At 42.8% G+C, this 25216-nt stretch overlaps 1 protein-coding gene and 2 long non-coding RNA genes across 3 annotated transcripts in view; 2 read left to right on the plus strand and 1 right to left on the minus strand.

Moving 5' to 3' along the window:
- Positions 1–25216, plus strand: part of LOC117504818 — a 3434143-nt gene that overhangs the window by 1265398 nt on the left and 2143529 nt on the right. The window lies entirely within an intron of this gene.
- The window catches only part of LOC117504892, a 54212-nt gene that overhangs the window by 13699 nt on the left and 15297 nt on the right, over positions 1–25216 (minus strand). Inside the window, exon 2 of the long non-coding RNA XR_004558951.1 lies at positions 5385–5392. This is a non-coding gene — a long non-coding RNA (uncharacterized LOC117504892). The remainder of the gene's footprint in view (positions 1–5384; positions 5393–25216) is intronic.
- LOC117504879 lies at positions 12924–24446 on the plus strand. The gene is made up of 3 exons (XR_004558938.1): positions 12924–13171; positions 18159–18160; positions 24435–24446. It is a non-coding gene; the product is annotated as an uncharacterized LOC117504879 (long non-coding RNA).

Raw genomic sequence — 25216 nt, forward strand, 5'->3', positions numbered from 1 at the left:
CACGAGAGATGTCAATTGAAACAAAGGAGAGGATTATCAAACTCTTAAAAGAGGGTAAATCATCACGCAATGTTGCAAAAGATGTTGGTTGTTCAGTCAGCTGTGTCTAAACGCTGGACCAAATACAAACAACAATGGAAGGTTGTTAAAGGCAAACATACTGGTAGACCAAGGAAGACATCAAAGCGTCAAGACAGAAAACTTAAAGCAATATGTCTCAAAAATCAAAAATGCACAACAAAACAAATGAGGAACAAATGGGAGGAAACTGGAGTCAACGTCTGTGACTGAACTGTAAGAAACCGCCTAAAGGAAATGGGATTTACATACAGAAAAGCTAAACGAAAGCCATCTTTAACACCTCAACAGAAAAAACAAGGTTACAATGGGCTAAGGAAAAGCTGGACTGTGGTTGACTGGATGAAAGTCATATTCAGTGATGAATTTCGAATCTGCATTGGGCAAGGTGATGATGCTGGAATGTTTGTTTGGTGCCGTTCCAATGAGATTTATAAAGATGACTGCCTGAAGAGAACATGTAAATTTCCACAGTCATTGATGATATGGGGCTGCATGTCAGGTAAAGGCACTGGGGAGATGGCTGTCATTACATCATCAATAAATGCACAAGTCTACATTGATATTTTGGACACTTTTCTTATCCCATCAATTGAAAGGATGTTTGGGGATGATGAAATCATTTTTCAAGATGATAATGCATCTTGCCATAGAGCAAAAACTGTGAAAACATTCCTTGCAAAAAGACACATAGGGTCAACGTCATGGCCTGCAAATAGTCCGGATCTTAATCCAATTGAAAATCTTTGGTGGAAGTTGAAGAAAATGGTCCATGACAAGGCTCCAACCTGCAAAGCTGATCTGGCAACAGCAATCAGAGAAAGTTGGAGCCAGATTGATGAAGAGTACTGTTTGTCATTCATTAAGTCCATGCCTCAGAGACTGCAAGCTGTTATAAAAGCCAGAGGTGGTGCAACAAAATACTAGTGATGTGTTGGAGCGTTCTTTTGTTTTTCATGATCCCATAATTTTTTCCTCAGAATTGAGTGATTCCATATTTTTTTCCCTCTGCTTGGTCTAAAAAAGTAACCGTTACTGACTGCCACAATTTTTTTTCCTGTTAATTCTAGAATAGAATTTAAAATTCTTCTTCTTACTTATAAGGTTTTGAATAATCAGGTCCCATCTTATCTTAGGGACCTCGTAGTACCATATCACCCCAATAGAGCGCTTCGCTTTCAGACTGCAGGCTTACTTGTAGTTCCTAGGGTTTGTAAGAGTAGAATGGGAGGCAGAGCCTTCAGCTTTCAGGCTCCTCTCCTGTGGAACCAGCTCCCAATTCAGATCAGGGAGACAGACACCCTCTCTACTTTTAAGATTAGGCTTAAAACTTTCCTTTTTGCTAAAGCTTATAGTTAGGGCTGGATCAGGTGACCCTGAACCATCCCTTAGTTATGCTGCTATAGACGTAGACTGCTGGGGGGTTCCCATGATGCACTGTTTCTTTCTCTTTTTGCTCTGTATGCACCACTCTGCATTTACTCATTAGTGATCGATCTCTGCTCCCCTCCACAGCATGTCTTTTTCCTGGTTCTCTCCCTCAGCCCCAACCAGTCCCAGCAGAAGACTGCCCCTCCCTGAGCCTGGTTCTGCTGGAGGTTTCTTCCTGTTAAAAGGGAGTTTTTCCTTCCCACTGTAGCCAAGTGCTTGCTCACAGGGGGTCGTTTTGACCGTTGGGGTTTTACATAATTATTGTATGGCCTTGCCTTACAATATAAAGCGCCTTGGGGCAACTGTTTGTTGTGATTTGGTGCTATATAAAAAAATTGATTGATTGATTGATTGATTTCTTATAGTGTTTCTTAAAGCCGGAAAGTTGCCATCTGAAATGACTTTAGCTTTGTGTCATGTCTGTGATCTACTTTTTTTCTACAAAATTAAACAACTGAATGAACATCCTACAAGGCCGCTGATTCCATAATTTTTGCCAGGGGTTGTAGAAGTAAGCAAGTAGTTTTTCCTCTTCTGGAGACCAGGTGACTGACCCTCATTATTATCCACTTTGATTGATTGATTGACTGCTCAACTAACCCGTTCTGATTTTTCTCTCCAACTTCACTTTACATCAACAGCTGTTCTCAAGAATCAAGTCCTCCTCACTTCTGTTCTTTTCAAGAGCTCATGCATCTGCACACACGTCCTCCTGCAGACGGCGTTAAAAATAAAATAAAATATTCATCCTGGATTCCTCCAGTTAAACATGTTCTCTTCTTTGGAATGAGTTGTAATTTTAAGTGACATTTCTAAAATAAACTAATATTATAATGTTTGGATTATCCAGCTCACCATCTATTCACCCTCTGACCATCAGGGAAGAGGTCCAGAAGCATCACATGTCAAACATCACGCTTAAGTGATAGTATCTACCCACAAGCTGTTCATCACCTGAACATGCACTGAGCACTTTATGATTTCCCTCATAACCGTGGTCGACCTCTCTGCACTTTTTACACCACTGAACCTTACTGCTGCTATTCTCTGTAACCGTGCACTTTATCTACGAGGTCTGTCCAAAAAGTATCAGACCTTTTTATTTTTTTTCAAAAACCTTATGGATTTGAGCCAACCTTGAACCTTCGTGTGCATGCGTGAGTTTTTTCACGCCTGTCGGTTGCATCATTTGCCTGTGAGTAGGCTTTGAGTGAGCGCTGGTCCTCCCCCCTCGTTGGATTTTAATTTCGAGGAAAATGTCTGAACGATTGGAGCAGCGCTGAATCAAATTTTTCCAGAAACTGTGAGAGACAGCCAGGTGGAAACCATTCGGAAGATTCAAACGGCTTTCGGTGGCTTTTCAGTCGAGTGAGTATTCGAGGAATTATGTAAGAGCTGGACATGTCACAACATGTCCTGTGAGACTTCCAACTTCCGCACGTCTTTCATTATAACAGTAACAGTGTAACAGTAACTGTAACAGTGGAATGCGCCAAAAAAGTGCTGATGTACAATTTCTCTGGTAGTCAGACGACGTCCCGGATCAACACAGCGTTCACTTTGGAAATGATCTGGTCATTTCAGCCTGTCGATGGCCGCTCGGAGCGCGGCACACCCTCCGCCATTGTGCGCTGTCTTTAAACCGGTTGTAACACTCCTTAATCTGTGTGATGCCCATAGGATCGTCACCGAAAGCCGTCTGAATCTTCCGAATGGTTTCCACCTGGCTGTCTCTCACAGTTTCTGGAAAAATTTGATGCAGCAAAGCTCCAAATCGTTCCACCTCGCAATGAAAATGCAACGAGAGGGGAGGACCAGTGCTTACACAAAGCCTGCTCACAGGCGAATGATGCAACCGACGGGCGTGAAAAAATCACGCATGCGCATGAAGGTTCAAGGTTGGCTCATGCAAGCACACATGATTCAAATCCATATGGTTTTTGAAAAAAATAAATAGGTCTGATACTTTTTGAACAGACCTCGTATGTGTATTAGTGTTGGATTTTTTGTTCTTTATGTGCCTTTTTTGGCTTCTTGTCTTGCGTATGTTGTGTTGTCGTTGTGGTGTGAGATGTGAGCAGACCAAAGCACATTACTATCAACTGTATTTTATTATTTTGTTGAAATGCGATAATAATAAACTTGATCTTGATTTCAGGATTCGTGGGCGACATTAAAGCTTTAAAGAACAATGAAAACAAGATGCGCAGTTTGTAATGAAGGATCTGAAACAGCTTGTTACATTAAATTACAACATGAACAGAGACGGTGAATAAAAATCACCTTTGACAACATCATTAAAAAAGGAATTTAGAATAAAAAAAACAGACCTGAGATTATAACTTCAAATTCTTTTTCAACATGAGGACGACAGTTTTTTTTTTTTTTTTTTGCTGATGATGTCACGGCTCACACTCACTGATCTGAACCATCTCAGTGAGATCAGCGCTCACGTTCCATCCTCATCTTCCTGATGGTTCAGTGTTTTTGTCACGTTTGGAGCTTCTGTCTGTCTGCTGCCGACCACAAGGGGGCAGACTCTGTCTGCTTTGAACTCGCTCCGTGCACGTGAACGCACCAAAGCTTTTTCTGCTCAAACTTTGATTTCACTGAAACTCTGCATCGAGATTTACTCAGTTATTCCTTTAAAAACAACTTACAGGGACAATAAATCTGTATTTTACACTGTGATGGAAACTTTGGAGTTAAATCACAGTTCATATGTGAGCTGAACGGGGAGGGGGGGGGGGGGTCATCTGTGATCTGTTCCATCACTAATTTGAACAGAGACTTAATTTCTGTGATTTTAAAGTGAAAATCTTTCTTGTTTTGAATCGTCTCTGCAGGTTATCTGGCTGTAATCTGTCAGAGAGAAGCTGTGAAGTTCTGTCTTCAGTTCTCAGCTCTCAGTCCTCCAGTCTGACAGAACTGGACCTGAGTCAGAACCGGCTGCAGGATTCAGGAGTGAAGCTGCTGTCTGCTGGACTGGAGAGTCCACACTGTCACCTGGAGACTCTCAGGTCAGGATTTAGTTTCTGCTTCAAACGTTTCAAAACGTCTCTCTGAATTCTAAACTGTTTCATCAGATTCAGTTTCACATCAACGCTCAGATATGTTGTCTGAACCAGAACTAAAGGATTTCAGTCTCTGCACGGCAGGGTGATGCAGCGGGTATCACTTGTCTCACAGCAAGGTTCAATTCCCACTAAAGTCCAGGTCCAGTCTGTGTGGAGTTTCCATGTTGTCTTTGTGTCTGTTAGTTTATTCCTGACTTTAAAAACAGGTTGGTTATCTTCAGGCTCCTCCCACTGCCCTTGAACAAGGTAGTGTGTGTATACCCGCCCTGAGCATGTCGTCAGTTAGTAGATACGATCCAACCACTACTGCAGTACTAACTAGAAGTAATCAAGTAGTTTTTCATCTTTATTTTTCACATCTTCAAAGACGCCATAAATCCAGAGAAAGACAAGAAGACGGTGCAGAGAGTCAGCAGGCTCCAAATGAAACATTTCAACAAACAGAAGAAGAAATAAAGCTGTGAAAAATACTTCAGACAGACACAATGAAAATCAGCATCAAGCTGTCGTCAGAACACAAAGAATCCTGACAAACACATACAGACAAAGACAGAAGTGCTGAGAAAACAGCAGCTAAATCAGCTTCTTCTTAAACTTTGTGCTGAAACTTTTTGTTTTTCTAGATGTTAAATGTTGCTCCGTAGTTTGGCGCCCCGACATCATGTAGAAAACTGTGCTGGACTGTTTGAGGTTGAGAAGATCTGCAGAGTTGATGAGAATGAAGCTGAGAATTAGTTCTAAAGTAAGACAGAAAACACTCAGGAAGGTTCCAACTGATTGAAGATATCTCAGAAATACAAAGACAGCTTTGAAAAATATTGAAGTCATCAACAGTGAGGACTTGTAGTTTATGAACTAAGGGCCCTGTCCCACTGGGAAGAGGATTAATTGCGCATGAATTGAGTACACAAATTGCGGGCGTTCGTTGTCGTCCTCAACAAAAATGGCAAATGTCCCAGTATGAATTACGGATATTAACAATATATAGCGAATATATGATGAACAATCACGGTTATATAACGCATGTAGTGAGGAAACTGATCCGACACATTGAGATTATCACGGCAGCATTACGGGTGTATTATGAATGCATCATGCACGTGTTGCACGTGCACGGCCTCTGCATTGCAGTCATAAAATAAGCTCACTCGGGCCTTTTGGCATCACTATTCACACCAACAATACAGGCTCTGGAGCATTTGCTGGACTTGGACAAGTTGATCACAGAGTTAATGTTCATGTTGTCATGCGAGGGTTAACTGTTCATGAGTTTGGGGAGCGGGAGGGGGGAAGCCGCTCGGGGTGTGAAACTCTTCTTTTTTTTTTTGAGAGTGTCACAGAAAACAGACTTCAGCGTGAGTTGTGGCTAAAACAGCAACTCTTCCTTTTGTTGGTGTTAAATAAAAGTCCTGGATTGCAGCAGCTATGTCTTTGTGGATCTACACAGCCGGACCGGCACTGACTGGCAGGTATGTCGCTTTCTGCCACATATAGTACTTTGGGTGTACGTGATGTGTTTGTTATGCATTCACAGATTGTCCGCAAATCAGCTGCAAAGCAGATGTAATAAAAAGACTTTATTCATGGCCAGTTTGTATGTAGTCGCTACAACATATTTTAGTTTGTGATGTGGACATGATGGCCACAATATATATCTGTTTTACACACTGTCCCGGTCCGCTGTTAAGCCGCAAATCCCTGTCAGTTGCGGTTAACAGCAGATATACAGCGCATAGAGTGAGTATGTATTGTGTATATATGGAGTATATAAGGCGGATGTCATCTGCATCCAGATTTTTGAACAGCTCAAAAATCCTGGCTGCGGACATGCGTGCCTCTGCGGATGATTACGGATGTGTTCGGATGACGGCCGACTCATACAGGCATGTTACACGGATATTGCGGATGTTTGGCGAATATGGGCCAATTGTGTGCTCAAGCCATACACAAATCCTCCTAAACGCCAGTGGGACAGGGCCCTAAATGACAAGATGCAGCGTGTGATTCAGATCGGTGCTCGACCCAACAAAGCCTTTGTGAAGGAGCAGACGTTTGTCCAAACTACATGAAAGATGAAGACTTCTGGACACCAGATGACTGACCCTCATTATCCACATTGATTGATTGATTGGCTGTTCTAACCTGGTCTGCTGCTTCTGTCCAACTTCACTTTCCATCAGCAACTGTTCCAAAGAATCGAGTCTACGTCACTTCAGACAGCTCAGTTTGAATTTGACTTTTTACCTCCAGACATCATAACATAAGAATTTTTTTAAACATTCAGAGATAATTTATTTCATTTAAAGCATGTGGTCCAGGCTGCTAAGCTAACATTAGCCTCTTTATCTGGACCCTGGAATCTGAATGAGACAGAATCAGGGTTGTATCATCTGCAAATCATTCACATCAATAAGACAAATCATTCACATCAATAAGAAATGGACAAAAAAGGACAGGGTCACCTGGCCCGGTTGTCCAGATGTGCACTGAAAAAGCGAAACAGTGCACTTCAAAGTACTTATTTACATTGGTCTAATGGAAAATTGTGGTTTCCAGTCTAAATCTGCTGGAATCACTTTACAAAATCATGAATATACATTGTGAGAAACTAAAAAAAAATAGCTGTAACAAATTACATCAATTTTTTTAAGTTGATCCAAAGTAGCATTTTTTTTCCAGTGTGGGTGTTTTGGGGTTTCCCCGGTGAAGCAGAAGGCTGCCTCAGTATGACGTCATGTGGCGGAGAGGAATCTGACTGCCGTTTGTGACCTTCAGAGGATCCAGCCTTCTTGGAAACTGACTGGGATCCTGGAAAAGGTTCCTGCTGGCGACTCCTCAGTTCTACTGGGGGACGTCAGTGCTCACGTGGATGATGAAGAAACTCATGAGACCGTTTGTCATGGATCCCCGGTGCTCCCAGTTTTAAAACATTTGGATTCATCTGTCAGTCACAAAATAAGCAGACACAGAACACCATGAGCTCCAAACTGATGGATCCTGACAGATTTGGAATCAAGTGATCAGAAAGACAGACAGCTGTTCCATAAAGGGAACACAGTGACCTGTCAAAGTAACCCCACCCCTAATTCAGGATGTTGTGGTGTAAAATCTGTCAAAATGAAGAAGAATCTCCCCCAGAGGAAACTATAGAGACCAAAACCATTTTAGTACCAGGCTGTAAATATGTTTATGTTGGACATTTTAACATGGACTTCTATGGAAAGATGCTCCTTTTTTGGAGCTGAACTCATGTGGCCATTTAACGAACCGCAAGACTTTCCACTTCAGGTTTTCTTCATTTCAGACAGGTGGAGGTTGAGGCTTGGTTCATGGGCGTTGCGATGTACGCTGCCCCCTAGTGGTTACACTATGTTGAACAGTTGATTAGAACATGTTAAATGTGAGACTAATTTCAGTTGATCTGATCTTATTTCTCAGCACATGAGTTGGAATCTTCAGGCACTTCATGATTCCATTCAGTTACCATCCAGAGGGCCGTGGTTCAATTATCACTCAGTTATCAATACATTTTGATTGAGCCTTTTTCTTACTGTGTGGCTGCTTGGTACTTTTCCTAGCAGCGTTTTGTACGGCTCCATAGTGAATTGATTCCCAGTAACAGATCAGGAATATTGGTCTCTATGTGTCGTTCATTAGTTCTAAATCCTAAAACCCGGAAGGTCCTGGGGTTTAGTCCCCCTGTGAAAACTGCCTGTGTGGCTTCAGACTGACTTGTGTTTGGAATACTGCTACTCCAGCAACAAAAGGTCACAGGCACATCTGCAGCTTCTTCCCATCTTTATGTGTACTTTGTTGCAATGCACATGCACGCCGGCTGTGCTGTGCTCATGCACTTGTGATTTGTTTCAGAATATAATAATGACCAAACTTTGTTGCATGGCTGATTTGCTGCAGAAATGGTGACACCAGGCCTCTGTTCTCCTCTTCTTTCCTTTTCATTGCACTTTGAGTGCTTGTGCGCTCCAACACACTGCTGCACAGTGCATGTTCAAATGGAAATAGTGATGAGATTTTAGGTGATCTGCCACAATCCACCAGAATCACTGATGTGGATGATTCTTGGCACTTTATGAAACAAGAGAATGAGTCTGCTTTCAGCGGAGTCTTTAGTGTGCTGAAGCACTGTGATGATAAAAGCAGAGATTTTGCTGAGTGCAAACAAACAGTCACACAGTTCTTCTGTGTGTGTTTTTAGATTCTGAAGTCTAAACTGTCCACATGCAGTCTGAACTTAATGCTCGGTCCTTCTTGTCCTGTGGCGTCACATTTATCAGTCTTGTTTGGTCATCAAGCTGCGCGCCGTCTCCTCCCAGGTTTTGGAGCAGACTGGGTGAAGTGAAGGCAGATGGCAAATGTTCTGAAATCAAAACTATATTACGGCTTTAAGAAGGACCTGAGTAAAAGTAGAAACAGGTTTCCATCAGGAAGGTGAAAAGTTTAACAGTGGCCAGCAGCCGAATTCCAACCCCACAACCAACATTTATAAAATACATTTGAGAATCAATTTCACAGCACATGACTGTAAACATCTAAATCCACTGAAGAATCATGTTGGACTGAATAAAACACTTTGGGCCTCATTTATCAAACGAACGTACGGCAGAAAACGTGCATTGACCATTTTTACGCAAACTTCGACATTTATCAGTTTGGACATGAGCGGAGGCTAAGACGAATCTCACGACAGAACTCACGTCTGGTCTGATCTAGTGTACGCAAATCAGAGTCTAGATCTGATTTGAGTCTGAAAATAATTATGAATATTCATATATATGAATATAATATGAATCAATATGAATATTATGTTATCCAAGCATAAGCAGCCGCATATTCAGAACAGATCAAAATGAATTCTTCAAATGGATTAAACAAAATTAATTTAAAAAAGCCCACGTTATTAATGATACTGCATCCTTTGTAAAATAAAAAATACATATGCTAAATAGCCTAAACATGAAAACTAATCATTGCACATTAAAATGTGAAATAATCATAAATAAGATGAAATCTGTGCTTGCAAACAAACTCAAAATAGCCTCGGTTTTCCGCTGGGTTTCCCCCAGTCTGCCTAATGCTGCGCTTAAGTGCTGCAACAGGTTTCTTGGTGGCCAGCTTTAAATCAGACCACTTCTTCTTGACCTAAATGCAAAGAATTTTTAATCAATTAGTAGGCATAAGCTTTTAACTGTGGGTGCATAAAAGATTGATTCAAAATCATCAGGCATAGGTTAAGTCAAAGAATTCTTCAAACCTCAGCAAGAGTCCGTTCCTCCGCGGCAGCGCTGTTGACCACCTCCGTTAAACTCTTCCTCACGGCATTTTTATGAGCGCCTTTGACTCCACTTTTCAGACTGCCAAAAAGTACAAGTTTGTTTTTCTCCACCTCCGATGTTAAAATGCCAATTTCCATCTCCAAGAAGTTTCTTTTCTTCCCAGCGCGTCTTCTAGCCATGTTGAGCTCAGTGGGCGGGGCTTCCGAACCATGAATATTTAAGGGCGTAACATGCTAATGACGATTAAATTCAGCCGCCGCATTTATCAAGAGCCGATCATTCGTACGCTGGGATTGGTCAGATACGAATGTTTCATAAATCACACGTGTGTCTTGTCATAAGACCAATTATGTGCTCAGATCTGCGCCTGTTTTTACGCATTGTTGATAAATGAGGCCCATTGTGTCCAAAGCTGGTTTCTGGATCCTGTCTGAGGTGCAGAACGATCTGAACCTTTGCATGACGACACAAATCTGTTTGTTGTTGATTTTGTCTTCAGGCTGAGTTTGTGTGATCTGACAGAGAGAAGCTGTGAAGTTCTGAGCTCACTTCTCAGCTCTCAGTCCTCCAGTCTGAGAGAACTGGACCTGAGTAACAACGATCTGCAGGATTCAGGAGTGAAACTGCTGTCTGCTGGACTGGAGAGTCCACACTGTCACCTGGAGACTCTCAGGTCAGGACTCATCCATGTGTGCAGCAGCTCCATAAATCAGAGTGAAGCTGCAGCTTTGCTCCCTGTCATGTTGTGTGAGTGTTGATGGATCTCAGTGTTTGAACCACAGTCATGAGCTCATCCTGCAGCAGACATCAGTGTGTCTGTGCTGCTGCAAAGTGGGGACGTCCTGACACTGTCCTCACATTGTGTCTGCTGGTTTGTGTGTCTGCAGGCTGTCAGGCTGTCTGATCACACATGAAGGCTGTGCTTCTCTGGCCTCAGCTCTGACCTCCAACCCCTCCCATCTCAGAGAGCTGGACCTGAGCTACAACCATCCAGGAGACTCAGTCAAGCTGCTGGATCCACTCCGGACTCTGGACTCTCTCAGGTATGGACTGGGTCTGGTGGAGGAGCTCCGTGTGGTTCCTGTGGACCTGACACACCAAGCTGACCTCAAACACCTCACACTGACAAACAGCGACTCGGCAAACTCTCTGTGCCGACTCATTGTTCCTGTCTGACATGAACACGTGACAGAGATCCAGCTGATGGTCAGCTGACCTCTAACATACGAGGTCTGTCAATAAAGTATAGGTCCTTTTTATTTTTTTCAAAAACTATATGGATTTCATTCATATGTTTTTACGTCAGACATGCTTGAACCCTCGTGTGCATGCGTGAGTTTTTCCACGCCTGTCGGTGACGTCATTCGCCTGTGAGCACTCCTTGTGGGAGGAGTCGTCCAGCCCCTCGTCGGAATTCCTTTGTCTGAGAAGTTGCTGAGAGACTGGCGCGTTGTTTGATCAAAATTTTTTCTAAACCTGTGAGGCACATCGAAGTGGACACGGTTCAAAAAATTAAGCTGGTTTTCAGTGAAAATTTTAACGGCTGATGAGAGATTTTGAGGTGATACTGTCACTTTAAGATCTTCCCACAGAGCGAGACGTCGCGCAGCGCTCCCAGGCGCCGTCGTCAGCCTGTTTCAAGCTGAAAACCTCCACATTTCAGGCTCTATTGATCCAGGACGTCGTGAGAGAACAGAGAAGTTTCAGAAGAAGTCGGTTTCAGCATTTTATCCGGATATTCCACTGTTAAAGGAGATTTTTTTTTTAACGAAAGATGTGCGGGCGGATTGCAGCATCGGCTCGCAGCCGCCGCGACGCTCCACCACAGGAAAAACACCTCCGTTGGAAGCCTTAAGGACAAGTTGGAACATGTCCAGCTGTTAAACAATTTCTCATATACTCACTCCACTGAAAGCCATCAAAAGCCGCCTGGATTTTACAAATGGTTATCAACACGGAGGTGTTTCTCCTGTGCCGCCACACCGCGCCGGCTGCGTTTTTCAAACATAAAACTTAAATTTAGTTCTTGATGATCTTTGAAACATGTAGTTTTAGTTCTGGAGGATCTGCTCCAATATGAGGGGACATGTAACGCCTGCAGCTGATTGGCTGAGCACACCTGATTCAATGAGCAGTGGGTGGAGCCTGCAGAGTCAGGTGACCTCCAGCAGCAGGGTTGGTGAGCCCTGATTGGTTAAATCAACAGATTTTCACCAGAATCTTCAAACCTGAAAAAGCCAAAAGTTGTTGTTTGCTGCTGATCAGCACAGTTAGAGGTGATCAATAATCAATGATCCATTTGGAGCGATGAGTGTGTTAGAAGAGAAGAACTAAAGTGTGTGGATGAGATCAATGTCATGTTGATGTTTCCATGATTAAAGACCATGTGTTGCTCCGCCCCCTCCTCCTTTCAGGGTGGATCCTGGTGGAGTCCGATGGCTGAGACCAGGTCTGAGGAAGTGTAAGTGTCTTTGTACTTTAATCCATCTGTTTCCATAGAAACCACCCTCTGTGACATCACTCATTCAAGTCCTACTGACACTGAAGCAGAGTTCAACATGAAGGCTGCTACAAACCATCAACTGATAACTCTGACTGTGTCGTCATGTTGATCAATGAACTGATTGATCGATAACTGTGTTGTGGTGTTGATTGATGACCTGATCGATTGATAACTGTGTTGTGTTTTGTTCCATCAGATTTCTCTGAACTCTCTCTGGATCCAAACTCAGCGAACAGAAAACTCAAACTGTCCAAAAACAACACAAAGGTGGAACATGTGGACGAGGATCAATCATATCCTGATCATCCAGACAGATTTGACCTTTGCCCTCAGGTCCTGTCTTCAACTGGTCTGACTGGTCGCTGTTACTGGGAGGTCGAGTGGAGAGGAGACGTTTATATATCAGTGACTTACAGAAGAATCAGAAGGAAAGGAAACAGTGAGGACTGTGACTTTGGATCTAATGATCAGCCCTGGACTCTGAGCTGCTCTGATTATTCTTGTTACTCTGTTTGGCACAATAACAGACATACTCCTCGCTTCCCTTCGTCCTCTCACAGAGTCTCAGTGTTTGTGGACTGTCCTGCTGGCACTCTGTCTTTCTATGAAGTCTCCTCTGACTCTCTGATCCACATCTACACCTTCTGCTGCACGTTCACTGAACCTCTGTGTGCTGGGTTCAGGTTCAGGTTTGGTTCTGGTTCTGGTTCCTCTGTGTCTCTGTGTGGACTGTAGGATGGAGAGTCTCCTCCTGTGGACACAAACACTCGATCATGAGTGTCTGGACAGTAAACGTCCAGCTGGTTTGACTTTGATGTCTCAGTGGTTGTAAACTAACATGATTTTTGGCGCTCCCTTCTGGCTGACATATGATCCAGACACCAGCGTGTTTTTGGTTCTGTGTCAGCGATATTGTGCCTTTTAAAACGTACAACTAGCCTGTGCAGTGTTACCACACAGTCCAGACCAACATCTGGACATCAACAGAGTCCACACTGTGTCAAAACCCAGCTTGCTGGACTTGGACTTCTTCAAACAACTGAACCGAGTTAATTCCAGCTGACAAGAAATGGCAGCTCCGGATACACGTGAGCGAGGAAGCCGACGGAGATATTCATGGAATGTTTGAAGAGGAGTAGAAAGAAGAGAGGCGGGCTAAATCCTAGGCTAAAGGCTAGAGCTGCCGCACAATAGCTTCCTAGTCTGTTACCAGCTGATGTCCGCTTGTAGGCTAAAGACTAGACCTACAGGACCGCAGCTGCCTAGTTTGTTACTAGCTGATATCCACCCCTAGGCTATGGGCTCGTGTAACCCATTAGAGAAAATAACCTTTTTTCCCCTTTCTGTTGTCAATGCATTTGAGCAATTTTATTTTGAAAAAATGTTTATTTTAAAAGAAGTGTAATCCTCTTTCTCTTAACTTTTGTTCCTGTTCTCACAGTCACATGGGGTGATAATGACCTCCTCACTGGCTAAGAGTGATAGTCTCGCTTTCCAAGCAGTGGACAAAATCACGCCTTAATTTAGCGGTCATTTGCACTCGGTCCGTGCTGTCAGATTCGGGTCGTCTCGGTGAGTTTAATGCAGAATGTGAACAAATAATTTCACTGCTCAAAGGCTAACTTGAAGCATTTACTGTGTTAGTTTATGGAGCACGAGTTCCAGGGGCTGTGTGGTTCTGTACTTTGCAGGGTGCGAGCTGAGTTGAGACCATGTGCTTGCTGAAAGAAACATGCTAGCGCCATGCTAAAATTAGCATTACGCTAATCGCAAGTGGATTTCTTTTCTGTTTCAAGCAATGAAAATGTTATTTTTGTTAAGATATGATTTTTGCCAAATGAGACTTTAGTACACAACAATATAAGAAAGCCTTTTTACTTTTTGCACTACTTTTGGTCAACTGTAAATTGTTTCAATGTTGTCCAATTTGATGAATTACAGCGAGTTTCCAGTAATTCCTATCCAATGCTAAATGCAGTTACACAAATAAGGTTTTACTGATACATGGATGATTTTAAAGGAGAATATTGGAGGTAATAAACCAACATAGTCCTTGGTCATGTGATTGATTGTATTTCATTAAGCATAATTCTATGGTTAAATACTTTTAAAGAGATACAAAGATTAATTTATTGTTTACATGGGTTTAAAATAATTTTATGTATAAAAAAGGATATTTTGAGTTAAAAACATGCATTTAAAATATTACTGTCTCTTGTTAAACTGTAATAGGAGGAACAAAGATACAAATTAAGTTATAGCTGTGAGAAGAATTAGGAACAGATTTTATTTAGTTGTGTACAGTAATAATATTAATGTTATGCAGGCTAGTTGTTTTTTCTTCTGAAGATTTAAACCCATTTCGGTTTCCTGGATGCTCTCTGGATGGAGATGGCGAGCCTGTGCCCAGAGCTGAACTGAACCTGCCTCAGAACAACCTCATCCTCTTCAGTGACAAACACCACCGTGGTCACCACACAAACTTGCCATGAAAGGAAAAGGAACTGAACGAAGACATTTTTGACTTGACTACTGACTAGACCAGGGGTGGGCAACCTGTTCCAGAAAGAGCCAAGAGGGTGCAGGTTTTCTTTGCAGCCACTGACTCCACCAGGTGATTTCACTGATTAACTGATTCCATCTGCTCAAAGTGATATTAATCAGTAAAATCACCTGGTGGAGTCAGTGGCTGCAAAGAAAACCTGCACCCTCTTCGCTCTTTCTGGAACAGGTTGCCCACCCCTGGACTACACTGACTAATTGAATCTTGAGCTCAATTGGACTGAGGATATTTGGATTTTTATTATCGTTATTGCTGTTTGTGTTATTAATTGAATTTACTGGATGCTGTTTTTTTGTTTATACTTTTCTATAAAATAATCAGTTTTGTTCTTGCTCTTTTCCTGCCTCCAGGCATTTCATTCCACACTCACCTTAATTCCCTGTTGTAATCCTGCCGAACCGAGCAACTGGTCCATGTTTCTGGTTTATCCTAAACTACTTGACGTGGGTCCGAGGTTACACTCGACCTAGCAGACCACAGCTGTCTAGTCTGTTACTAGCTGATGTCTCTTGAAAACCAGATGTTGAGCTGAGAACCAGCGTGAGATCAGCTGTGGGACAGTCCGCTGGATTCGGCTCTGCAGCTGCACACACTCAGTGCACTGTGGGGACCGCAAGCCCACCTCAGGGACAAACAGAGGAGGAGGTGTCTGCATGGACGTGGACAACAGATAGTGTTTTGGACGTTCAGGTCATCAAAAAATGGCGTTAAGACAAACTGTTGATGGGGACGTGCTGATTGTTTGACCTACCAAGACAGAGCAGCGCCGCCGTTCGGCATAAGCAGACTACGCAGCCTGCGTGGGTCACCAACCATGTTGCACTAGTTTGCAGGGCCTCCAATTGACTGAAAAATGTGTTGAAATTATTACATTATTACATTTCAAAATCAATATGAATTATTTATGAATAGGCCCATCGTTTTTGTCTTTAAACATTGTGTAGGCCCTTACCCCATTACTTAATTGGGGCAAATTAACAGTTTGTTTGTTTTTTTGCCTAATATAAAGCCCCATCCAACCCCGCCCCAATTCCCTGAAATGGTACAGCCCTGTTTGCGTCTTTCTCTGTTCGCTGTGCCGCCTAACCAGGGTTGCCAGATGTGACGATTTCCAGTCCAATAAATGAGAGAGTAGAGTGCTCCATTCCCCCTTAGGGTAAGGAAAGGGTGACACCTGCTGGTAAACTTTAGCATTTGTTGTGGTTGTGTATGGTTTCACAATGCCACCACTGTTTTGCTTGGTGTAGTATTGAGCATTTTAATATTTAGGTATTTTTCTATGTGTCCATAATTTAATATAATATAATGGTTTCAGGTAGTTTTCCTATCATTATGGAATACATCGGATACTAGATAACATAATATAATGAAGTGTTTTACAGTTAAACAGAAAACCTAAACTGATGCATATTTTATGCACTTGTTATCCTATTATGAACAATGGTACAACATGGTATTTTGTTAAAAAAAAAAATTGTCAAAAAATCTTAATGTTTTGGTATTTTTGTTTAGCATTACTAATGATAGATATTTTTTATTTAAAACATTAAATAGTAACGGTTTGAATAGAACTTGTGTGTGTGTGTGTGTGGGGGGGGGGGGGCCTCCCTGACCAGTTATGCTTAGGGCCTCCAAAACCTTAGCAGCAGCCCTGCAGATCAGCACCGTGAGTCTGCTGTCTGTGGATGTATCTCGTGACTGCACCAGGGACACTGCAGGACATCTTCAGCAGACAAGAGACTGTCCACCCTGATGCTGTCTTCGTCCTGGCTGGTGATTGTTGAGGAAGGACATCCTGTCCTACAGATCAGAGTCATCTGCAGACGTCACCGTCCGCGGAGATGTGTCTCTGCAGCGGCCTCAGTCCACAGTGTCCTCAGTCCACTTGTCGTCTGTCCTCTAACAGCTGGCCCATGTCTTTCCAAACATCAAGCCTCTGAAGACTGTTGTCTTTTGTCCACAGGTTTGTTGATGTTTCAAGGAAAGTGTGAAAGTGAAACATCCAAAAACAAAGTCATTAACATATTTTCAGCTTCAAACTACCATCGTGATTTTTTCCATGTCATCAATTTTCCATTTGTTCACATCTGTTGATCTTTTCTTCATATGAATTTTAAATACCAGCAACATTTGACTCACAGCAGAAACAACTTCAGGCCTTGTTTTGTTTTTAAGAAATAAATGAATCAAACATCATTTAACTGAGACCAAAATAATGATGGACAGCAGTGAAGACAAACTGGTCTTCTGCAAAGTTCTAGTGACACCCAGTGGCAAAGAAGACAAACAGCAGCTTTATTGTGGGAAATAATAGTAATAATAATAATAAAAAAAAAAAACTCTCGGCTCTGTCGGAAAACTTCCTGGAATTTTAAGAGTTTGAAAATTAATCATGTTTAAATAAATGTCTTTGAATCATGTTAAATCTTTGAGTGTTAAATTACAATGTCATCTGCATAAAAGGTGTGATTTTCATGTGGTGCTCCTACAGCAAGTCTGTTTATACAAACTGTAACAAGTCATGGGTCTAAAACAGCCCTGAGGGACACCTTTTGAAATACTCAACAAGCCTGTTAAGGCAAGCGGGTCGAGGAAATGGTCACTCATAGTGCAGAATAAACGATGCATATACAGGTGATCTCTTTAGCCTCCTTTGTGGCTTTATTGCAGTAGAACAGAAGCCGTGGCCATGAGCGCAAGAAGAAAGAAGAAAAGCATGAGCATAGTGACGACACATCCTGTGGGTGTCTACAAAATAAAAGCCTTTTACACAGGGAGCAAGAGTGCTATAATAACAAACACAACACTCCCACTCGCTCTTCACTCACTGGGTAAAATATTTTCAATGGCAGCTTCTCATTTTACATAAACACTATTTGCCAAACATTTTAAGTGTGAAACTTTTTAACCTTTGTTTAGTGGTTGGTTTTGTCAAAACATCAGCAATCATTTGTTCAGTATGACAATATTCCAAAATGACTCTTCCTGAGGTCACAACACTTCTGATGAAATGATATTTCACATCAGTGTGTTTCCATCTCTTTCTGTTAACAGGATTCTTTGTGTTATTGTCCCTTGATTGTCTTCGTCCACTTTTGTCTGAGCATATTTGTAACTGTCCAAAACTTTTAATACTTGTTCAATGTAGAGACACTCCTGTATAGCTGAAGCTAAGGAAATGTACTCTGCTTCACAGGTAGACGGCGCTACAGTAGTGATGGCAATTTTGAAGCCTCGTGAACCAATGAGCCACTGCAACACAACTGGCTGAAAATCGACACACTGCTCCGACGCGTTTGATACAGTTTGAAGGGTGACATCTGCTGGCTTGCTCTGAGAATTAACATGAGCAAGTGCTTCGCTGTTGCTGCTGGTAAATTTATGTCCTCCTCTGCCATGCTATCCTGTGGTGTGCCTCAGGGTTCTGTTCTGGGACCTATATTGTTTGCTCTATATTTGCTCCCACTTGGTCATGTCTTGAGTAGTTTTAAAGATGTCTCCTACCACTGTTATGTGGATGACATCCAGCTGTACATCTCATTCACTCCTCAAACAGTCTCCAGGGTATCTGCTCTTCAGAACTGTGTTGAGGTTATTGGTGACTGGATGGCGGCCAACTATTTGTCCTTAAATATAACAAAGACTGAGGTCCTTGTTTGTGCCCCTGACGAGTTTGTTCCCACTGATGAGTTTGTTCCCACTGTGGTTGGGAATCTTGGTTCTCTGGGCCCTTTTGTTCGCTCAGCAGTGAGGAACTTGGGTGTTACGTTCGATCACTCCCTCAATTTTGGCACAGTCTTGTTTTTTCCATTTGCGCAATATTGCCCGTCTGCGCAGCATTGTGTCTCGGGCGGAGATGGAGATGATCATTCATGCATTTGTGTCATCACGTTTGGATTACTGTAACTCTCTATTTTTTAGCCTTAGCAACTTAGCTTACAAACGGTTCAGAATGCGGCTGCGAGGCTGCTGACGAGGTCATCAAAGAGGTCACATATAACCCCAATCCTCTCCTCCTTGCACTGGCTCCCCATCCATTTCAGACTCCAATTTAAAATTCTAGTACTGACTTTTAGAGCTCTGCATGGTCAAATGCCATCTTATATCACCGAGCTATTACATCCATATATGACAAGTAGGTCTCTGAGGTCTTCGGACCTGGGCCTATTGGTTGTGCCTAGGGCAAGACTGAAGACCAGGGGAGACTGTGCTTTCGAGGTGGTGGCACCTAAAATGTGGAATGCATTGCCTTTGGACCTACGCTCCGTGGACTCTGTTGAAACATTTAAAGTGAAGCTAAAGACCCTTTTGTATAGGCTGGCTTTTACATAGTTTTTATGGTTTTATGTTTCTGCTGTTTTTAATTTCTCTGTTCTTATGTGAAGCACTTTGTGATTTCTATCTTGAAAGGTGCTATATAAATAAACCTTACTTACTTACTTACTTACTCTGACAAATATGTTTGCAGTAATTCATGACTGATGTGGTTTGTTCTTGAAAAATACTAATAAAAAAAAGTCATATGTATTATTGTGTCTTTTTAATGTAATAAATAGTCCCTACAGATGCACACATAATGGTTATGACAGCCTTTATTGTAGACTATATATAGATTTATTATTCCTCAAACAAGATTTGGGTAAAATGTGACGGGAAAAGTGAGGAAGGCATGTGCTTCTGCAACTGATGCTTATGTTACTGTAATTTGTAAATTAGAATAGAGGGGATAGGAGATGGTGATTGTGCAACTTTCAACAATTTTTATTCAAAAAAAGAATAATTTCAACGGTGCTGGGCTTTAATCGGCTCCTCTTCTGCCTCACCACCTCTCCAGCTTTGGAGAAGACCCGCTCGCAAGGCACTGATGTTGCTGCATCGACAAATATTTTTTTGCCATTCTCTGTAAACTAGGATAGACTGTGGCTCGTGTCACCAAGTATTTGAGCGGGTCCTCTCCTCTGGAGAGGTAGGGCTCCGACAAGAAGCATTGAACCTCCACTGTGGCATCTGCGGTCGCGCTGTGTGTTCTTTGGGTTGCGGCTACAATAAGAAGGAACAATAAATTATCCTTTGAACATTTCTTGACATGTTTCTATCATTGAATGATACAAACCAACTCTGCTGTCCAGTAGTTCCCACAGGCTGTCTCCGCTCTCCTGCCTCTGCTCCTCCTGCGGTGCAGCCTGATAAAGTTGATCATATGTAAGATGCAAGTATATGTAACAAAATAATAGAGTTTATCAAATGACAGACTACCTGTGATGTAGATGGCATCCTCTCCTGTCGAACTGCAGAAGCACATTCGGCTGTTAGTCTGTTTACTGCATCCTGGGCATGTGATTGGTTTCCAAAAGCTAACGTTTTGAAACGCGGATCGAGAATTGTTGAAAATGCAAGGACTGTTTCCACATTGCATCTGGCAGCCAAGAGATGTTGCAAGTGATGAGTGAGTTCAATAGCGGTGCAGTTAACCAGTCCTGCAGCCTTTGTTGCCAGTTTATGTTGAACCATTTGGATGAGAGGGATAACCTTTGAAGCTGATAGTTTTTTCCGCCGACAGCTCGGTTGTGGCCATATTAAATGGTGCCGGTACATCAAGGCAATCACTTATGGTGTCATACTCATTGAATGAGAGGGGAGGTATATCCGTGGTGAGGATGCAAGGGCTGCTCCGACTGGTTCACGCTGCTCATACAACCTCTGGAGTATGGAAAATGTTGAATTCCAGCGTGTTTCCACTTCTTGTATTACTTTGTGTTGTGGTTTCTGTAGCTGTTTTTGAATGTCACTGAGTTTCTCTTTCGCTTTGACACTGGCTTTAAAATATGTCACAATCCGATGAGCTTTTAGTCTTATGTCTGCAAGAACTGGAGTTGAACCAGGGCTTTCTTGACAACAAGGTTGAAACTGTGTGCAAAGCATGGCACATTGCGCACGTTTAGCAATTGAGCACATCGAATCATATTTGCAGCATTGTCTGTGATTATACAGTGGACTTTCTGTCTCAAGCCCCATTGTTCAAGTTGCAGCTCCATGGCATCCCTTAAATGCTCTGCAGTGTGTGACTGGGTGAAATGTCCCACTCCCAGCGAAACACTTGCTAGCTCAGTGTTGTTTTCTTTTATGTAGTGGCAGGTGATCCCAAGATAGGCATCCATATTCATTGATGTCCACATATCAGCAGTCAGACTTACTGACTCTGCCTTTTCCAGCTCAGCCATGGCCTTCTTTTTGTCCTCTTCGTATTTCTTCTCCACCATACATTTTAAAGTCTGGCGAGAAGGCAAGGCATATGTTGGGTCAAACCTTTGTAGTAGAGCCCTGTTGAACGGTTGTGCATCTTGCACAACATAGTCCACCAGTGCCTCATCCAGATCAGCTTGTCTGCCTTTAATGGAAATACAGTCTGACATGCTGAGCTATTTTTGTTTAAGAGTATGCGCTAATCTTAGATAAAGAATAAAATATAGCTTACATGGCCTGATTCCTGCTCCAGGAGCAGCAACAGAAGCAGCAGCCATTGATGTCTCAGGATGTTTGAACCTCAGGTGTCGCAGCATTGAAGACGTATTGTTACTGTACGTCAACTCTTGAGCACAAATCAAGCACTTGACCTTTTTGGGGCTTATTAGATCCAAGTGCTCCCAAGCAATTGATCATGCTCTTTTTGGCACTGGCTCCTCCATGTCCCTTCCTCACCACTACTCACACACACACACACACACACACACCTTTCACTTCACCAAAATAACAGCTCTTCAGTCACTCAGCTCAGTCTCTGATCTACCTATAATATATAGTCTGACCTATAACCTGTGTTGATGTACTGTGTGAATAAATGTTGTATATGAATGGATGCCTGTTGTGTGTGGTGTGTGTCTGTCTATGTTAGATCCTATGTGTATGTAGCTAACTATACTAAATGAACTCTGAACTAGACCTAAATATAAACTAATACTTTCCTTGACTCCGATTCACGTGGTAATTGCCAATAACAATGTCGCTAGCAGTCTCCTCCTCTCACAAACCCACAGTTTGTGCCGCGATTCAGATCTCATTTAAATACTTGGCGGGTCGTATTGACACGCCCAGATTATTCGACTTTCCCGCGAAGCCCGACACGTGGTGTGACGTAACGAGGCCTCGCTCATAGTGGTCACGTGATGGGGGCGTGCTCGAAACGCTGCTCACCGACACTTCTGGTTCACAAAGCTCGATGCTGTGTCGAGCAGACTGACTCGAGCTTAACATCGCTATTGATCAGTTTGGGTGGACAGAGTCAGTCTGCAGACGGTGTCAGGATGTGATTTTTAATGCTGAATTTATGTGGAAATGATTGTTGTACAGAAGCTTCAGAGATCTGTCGCTGAGACAGATGATGACTGGAGTGAAGTTTTAAGCAGAAACAGGTGATAATCGCTTAACTCCGTTGGCTCCGACTGACTTCTGCGTCAGAGAGGAGGGCTGTCAATCAAACCTCGCTCTCCACAGACAGCCAATCACAGCAGAGCCAGTGCCCACCTGGTTCCCTCCGCCGTAGTGCCATAAATTTCAAGCGAGCAAGCAGGAATTCTCTGCACGTGAGCAGAAATGAAGTTCAACCGGGCGGGAGAAGTGCTGGTTCTCGCGCGCAACACCTTTGCACTCGTGAACGCATTTTTACATGAGTGGGGTTTTGTCACTGATCTATCGCCATACAATTGGTAATTTCGCTGCACTTAAAGGGGCTGATGAGTGATCGCCCAAGACGAGAAATGATACCTTCTCTGCTTCTGTCGGTGGAAATGCACTGTTGAATGAGAGTCAGTTGGTGGAAATGTTTTAATAATTCAGATTACATGTAGACACGTACTATTAAGTAAAACTGACATTGATAATACTTTTTAAAAGTATAAATTTTATAATTTTCCCACCTCCACATCTGGGAGGGGGAGAAATCATCACGCCCCAGCGCCCCCTATGGGCCAGCTGCCAGTGGTTCACAGACATTTTTTTTTTTCATCTTGTGAAACAGTTGTGGAAACGTGTGTGTCTGTTTGACCAGCTGTAGAATGATTTCATAAACAGATTTCGTGTCTTTATCTGAGTTTTACGTACTGCTCTGACTTTTCTCGTCTTTTCTCTCCCGTTCTACTCAACTACACTACCGGGTCGTGTGAATACGTGACTTATTTCCACTTAAGCACAGGTCATTTCAAAATAAAATAAACATCTGAAGCTGTAAAGTCGTGTTACTCATTTTACGTTGCGCTTTATATAATTGTGCAATATTTAACCGAAATGAACAAGCGAAATTTCATATCATACTCCTGTTCTTTAATATATACGAGGGCTGTCCGTAAAGTATAGGTCCTTTTTATTTTTTTCAAAAACTATATGGATTTCATTCATATGTTTTTACGTCAGACATGCTTGAACCCTCGTGCGCATGCGTGAGTTTTTCCACGCCTGTCGGTGACGTCATTTGCCTGTGAGCACTCCTTGTGGGAGGAGTCGTCCAGCCCCTCGTCGGAATTCCTTTGTCTGAGAAGTTGCTGAGAGAATGGCGCTTTGTTTGATCAAACTTTTTTCTAAACCTGTGAGACACATCGAAGTGGACATGGTTCGAAAAATTAAGCTGGTCTTCAGTGAAAATTTTAACAGCTGATGAGAGATTTTGAGGTGATTCTGTCGCTTTAAGGACTTTTCACGGTGCGAGACGTCGTGCAGCGCTCTCAGGCAGCGTCATCAGCCTGTTTCAAGCATAAAACCTCCACATTTCAGGCTCTGTTGATCCAGGACGTCGTGAGAGAACAGAGAAGTTTCAGAAGAAGTCGGTTTCAGCATTTTATCCGGATATTCCACTGTTAAAGGAGATTTTTTTAATGAAAGACGTGCGGGCGGATTGCAGCGTCGGCTCGCAGCCGCCGCGACGCTCCGTCACAGGAAAAACACCTCTGCTGGAAGCCTTGAGGACAAGTTGGAACATGTCCAGCTGATAAACAATTTCTCATATACTCACTCCACTGAAAGCCATCAAAAGCCAACAGGATTTTAACAAATGGTTATCAACACGGAGGTGTTTTTCCTGTGCCGCCGCGCCGCGTCGGCTGCGTCCCGACGCGCGGACCCGTCCGCACGTCTTTCATTAAAAAAATCTCCCTTAACAGTGGAATATCCGGATAAAATGCTGAAACCGACTTCTTCTGAAACGTCTCTGTTCTCTCACGACGTCCTGGATCAATAGAGCCTGAAATGTGAAGGTTTTCAGCTTGAAACAGGCTGATGACGCTGCCTGAGAGCGCTGCGCGACGTCTCGCACCGTGAAAAGTCCTTAAAGCGACAGAATCACCTCAAAATCTCTCATCAGCTGTTAAAATTTTCACTGAAGACCAGCTTAATTTTTCGAACCATGTCCACTTCGATGTGTCTCACAGGTTTAGAAAAAATTTTGATCAAACAAAGCGCCAGTCTCTCAGCAACTTCTCAGACAAAGGAATTCCGACGAGGGGCTGGACGACTCCTCCCACAAGGAGTGCTCACAGGCAAATGACGTCACCGACAGGCGTGGAAAAACTCACGCATGCGCACGAGGGTTCAAGCATGTCTGACGTAAAAACATATGAATGAAATCCATATAGTTTTTGAAAAAAATAAAAAGGACCTATACTTTACGGACAGCCCTCGTATATAGAATTCATTTTGGCGTCAGTTCCACTGTGTGTTCACCAAAGGGACGTCTCTGTCCCTGCACTCAAGAAGAGACGGATCCACACATCTTCCTGCATTAGGGGCTGAGAATCCACCGTGTTGGTCTTTTCTGTGACATTCTTGCACAGGAAAAGGATCCGGATACCTGCTGGGACATGTATGGATTCAAACGCTGAGGGGTCATGTTGTACAACCTTCGCGGACATGAAGCACAATGACATCACATTTTAAATTGCCTGCCCCAGTTGCCACGCCCCCTCTTCTGTGCCAAACTTCATCCTTCTGTTTCTTTCAAAACAATCTTATTTGGGGGTATTTTTTCTCTGTCCGTTAAACTGAACATGGAGAAATTTCACCACAATAATCTGTATCTGTTGTTTAAAGCTTCACCTTAATGAATTCCACATTTGAAACAGACTTTTTGACGTGTTGATCATTTAACCTCATTTTCACTGGTTCAAAAAAACCTGTGATTCAAGAGCGTGACTTGCTATTTTCAAATTTGATTTCACTCCACATAGACTTACAATTTAACAAAATCAGTTAGTACGTCTCTAGAGCCTATAAGGCTGCACTTTCG

This window comes from Thalassophryne amazonica, chromosome 23 (genome assembly GCF_902500255.1).
Source record: "Thalassophryne amazonica chromosome 23, fThaAma1.1, whole genome shotgun sequence".
Lineage (NCBI taxonomy): Eukaryota > Metazoa > Chordata > Actinopteri > Batrachoidiformes > Batrachoididae > Thalassophryne > Thalassophryne amazonica.